The sequence below is a fragment of the Diabrotica undecimpunctata genome, chromosome 8 (genome assembly GCF_040954645.1).
Source record: "Diabrotica undecimpunctata isolate CICGRU chromosome 8, icDiaUnde3, whole genome shotgun sequence".
Classification (NCBI taxonomy): Eukaryota; Metazoa; Arthropoda; class Insecta; order Coleoptera; family Chrysomelidae; genus Diabrotica; species Diabrotica undecimpunctata.
In genome coordinates this window covers 52,779,490-52,783,519 of record NC_092810.1, presented here as the reverse complement: position 1 = coordinate 52,783,519, position 4,030 = coordinate 52,779,490, and positions in this window count along the sequence as shown.

The window sequence follows — 4,030 nt, the reverse complement described above, 5'->3', positions numbered from 1 at the left end:
CCTGAGATGTAAATTATATGAAGCCATGAATAAACTTAACATTCCCCATAAATTAAGAAGACTTGTAAAAACAACTATAACTAAAATGATCTGCAGAGTCGAAATACAAGCGATTAGTCACAAGTTTTTGAAACATATACGGGTTTCTATCTTCTTAGATATATCTTCTCTTTAATATAGCATTAAAAAGACTGTAAGAGATGCACAGTATCACAACAGGGGAACAATCGTTATTAAGTCGACGCAGATTATGACTAAGGCTGATGATTTAGATTTGATCACACGCACCACACGAGGACTTAAAGAGATGATTTACAACTAGAAATGTCGAACAGAACTTTAACATAGACCACTATAATTTTGAGTTGGCAAATAAGTTTACATATCTGGGTTCTCTCGTAACAAGCGATACTTATACATCTAAAGAAGTTAACAAATGTTATTTTGGACTAAATAAGCAGCTTTAAACAGAAATTTCAGCCAAAAAAACAAACTAACTGTATAGAACATGCATCCTACCAGTCCTGATATATGGGTCAGAAACATGGACCATCCCCAAAACCGACGCAAATCGTCTGCTCGTCTTCGAAAGGAAGCTACTACGCAGAATAATGTTCGCATACTGTAAGAATAGTATTTGAAGAAGGCGATATAATTTCGAATTGGACGACGAGTTTAAAGAAATAGTTAATGGTAGACATGTAATACCTTTTATAAAAATGGTAGGCTTAGATGGACCGCTGGACATGAGTCAAGATCAAATGAAAATTACCCACCTAAAAAAACTCTATTAGCGGTACCAGTAGGAAATAGGAGTAGAAGTAGACCAAGTCTGAGATGGAGGGATGGTGTAGACGAGGACGCGAGGAAGATCGGCGCAGCAAACTGGCATCGGTTACCAATGAACAGAAACGACTGGCGAAATAGACTGGGGAAGGTCGAGGCTCAACTAGGGGTGTAACACCACTGATGCTAATGATGTGATAAAGACGTTATTTTTTGAGTCACTTTATATTTTTTTTCCTATTCGTGTATTCTGAAAGATAAAATGCAATAACTATAAACTATGAACTCACGAAAAAACAATAATTTTTATTACTGAATTTTAAAATGTACGTAATACACACCTATACCATTTATATTATTATCATTTTCTTTTTTAATGATAGTTATAAAACACAACAATGGGAAATTCATAATAAACACTGAATTTACATAAATATATAGATATTTTTATGAGCTTTCGGAAATAATACATACTCAAAATACCTGCCCAAATATTAACTTTTTCTGGAAATTAAGTATGTTTTAAACAAGGGACGTGAGAATTTGTCATTCCAATACCTCACATTATGTGTGTTAATATTTAAATTGAGGGTAAAGGTACATTCGTCACTAAAACAAATTCTTTTTATGTAATCGGGCTGTTGGATAATTTTATTGGACATATTTTCACAGAATTCTACTCTTTGATCATCTGAAGTGATACACAATTTTTAATTTGTATGGATGCAATTTGTTTTTAGCCAACACTCGGTGTACTGTTCTTTGACTGCTTTCACATATAAACCGAAAATTGGGCTGTAGAAGAAGTTGGGAATGAGTTTATTACCTTCTCTTGGTGCAGCAGCCACTCCACGACAGTGACAAATTGGATAAATTAACAAACAATCGAAGTACCAAGGTTCTTGCTTATGGCCTACTTAGTTCGGCGATGGATGACCCTTTCAAGGCTCGTCTCTCCTCGTCTACATTTTCAAGTCCAATTCAACTTGTTTGTTTTTTGTTTTTGTTTTTATTTACTTCCCAGCACATGTTACATTTTGGTATTTGTTATGCTACAAACGTAAAAATTCAAGAACATTCATGGGAAATTGTTTAATTGTGTCTATCAAGTTGGAAGGTTTTTGTTACAGGTATAAAATATTTAGGTATTTTCTATTAACATATCTAATTATTAATAACATAAATATAATATATATATATATATATATATATATAAATGTTTTTGATGGGTTGGAGTCAATAAAAGGGGCTATTGGTTAACTATTTAATATCTCGAGCTTTCAATTGTGTTTACAATTCTTATCAAGAGCTGCTAAAAAAGACAAAATATCTTACAAAGTTGAACTATAAAGAAAAACATTTTTTGTTAACTCACCAAATAAAATTAGCTTCATTAATAAAAATTGCTGCAAATACATCTCAAAAAGAATTAATACTAAAATGACCTTATCTAATAAATTCTTCCCTGAAATTTTAATAATTTTGAAAACATTTTCTTAACAAAAAAAATAATTAAATTTATAAATAGTTTAAAGTAGCAACCAATTACAAATAAGCTTCAATGTCATAAATACCAACTTAAAATGTTTACCTTTGACAATTATATTGTCAAAAATAAAATTTTGTTTAAAAATTCTTTTTTTGTTTAGTAACAAAAAAGAAGAAGATTTATTCACCATTGATAGATGTCTGAAAAAATGTAACAGATATATGGAAAATTAAATAAAAATGTGATATTTTTCAAGTTTTATATATAAATTATAAAGAAATAATATAATTATAAATTTTGCTTAGGTTTTGAATTTCTGATCTTTTGTTTAAACTATTATCACTTTTGCTAATACAAACCATTTCCAAAAAAGTCCTTTTGAATTTATTACTTTCACTACATAAAATTTTAATGTTATCAAAATCCATAATATGGTCTTTATCGATTACATGCTCTGCCAAAGCACAAGATGGTTTTTTAATTCTGGAATCACTTTTGTGAGAAATAATGCGATTTAAAAGATTTCTTCCCGTCTCACCAACATAGTCAGATTCACACTGAGTACAACTAATGCTGTATACTACATTCGTTTTTTCAAATTTGTCTATAGGATATTTAGTTTTGGAATATAAAGATGAAATAGTTTTGATCTTCTTTGTTGCTATTTTTATATTGTCAATAACCTTTAGTGTTTGTATTAATTTAGGTGTTAATGATGGTATAAAAGGTAGTGAATGATAATAGATGTTCTGATTGTTAGATACAATGTTTTGAGATTTAGCAAAAAATGGTGTTAAGTTATTTATATTAACAATATTAGAAAAAAGCATCCTATGTAGCATATCTGGAGGATAAGAGTTTTCAATTAAAATATTTTTTAACAATTGAAGATCTTCATGTAGATAATCTGGATGAGAAAGTTTTAAAACACGTTCTTTTTATCCTGTTATAAGGTTCATTTTCATCTTATTTGGATGATGAGAGTAATAGCTTATAAATCTATTACTACATATGGGTTTTCTGAACCATCTGGTTTTCAATATATTTAAAATATTATATTATTTAAAAAAATTAATATATTTTAAATTATCAGAAAACCCATATGTAGTAATAGATTTATAAGCTATTACTCTCATCATCCAAATAAGATGAAAATGAACCTTATAACAGGATAAAAAGAACGTGTTTTAAAACTTTCTCATCCAGATTATCTACAAGAAGATCTTCAATTATTAAAAAATATTTTAATTGAAAACTCTTATCCTCCAGATATGCTACATAGGATGCTTTTTTCTAATATTGGTAATATAAATAACTTAACACCATTTTTTGCTAAATCTCAAAACATTGTATCTAACAATCAGAACATCTATTATCATTCACTACCTTTTATACCATCATTAACACCTAAATTAATACAAACACTAAAGGTTATTGACAATATAAAAATAGCAACAAAGAACATCAAAACTATTTCATCTTTATATTCCAAAACTAAATATCCTACAGACAAATTTGAAAAAACGAATGTAGTATACAGCATTAGTTGTACTCAGTGTGAATCTGACTATGTTGGTGAGACCAGAAGAAATCTTTCAAATCGCATTATTTCTCACAAAAGTGATTGCAGAATTAAAAAACCATCTTGTGCTTTGGCAGAGCATATAATCGATAAAGACCATATTATGGATTTTGATAACATTGAAATTTTATGTAGTGAAAGTAATAAATTCAAAAGGACTTTTTTGGAAATGG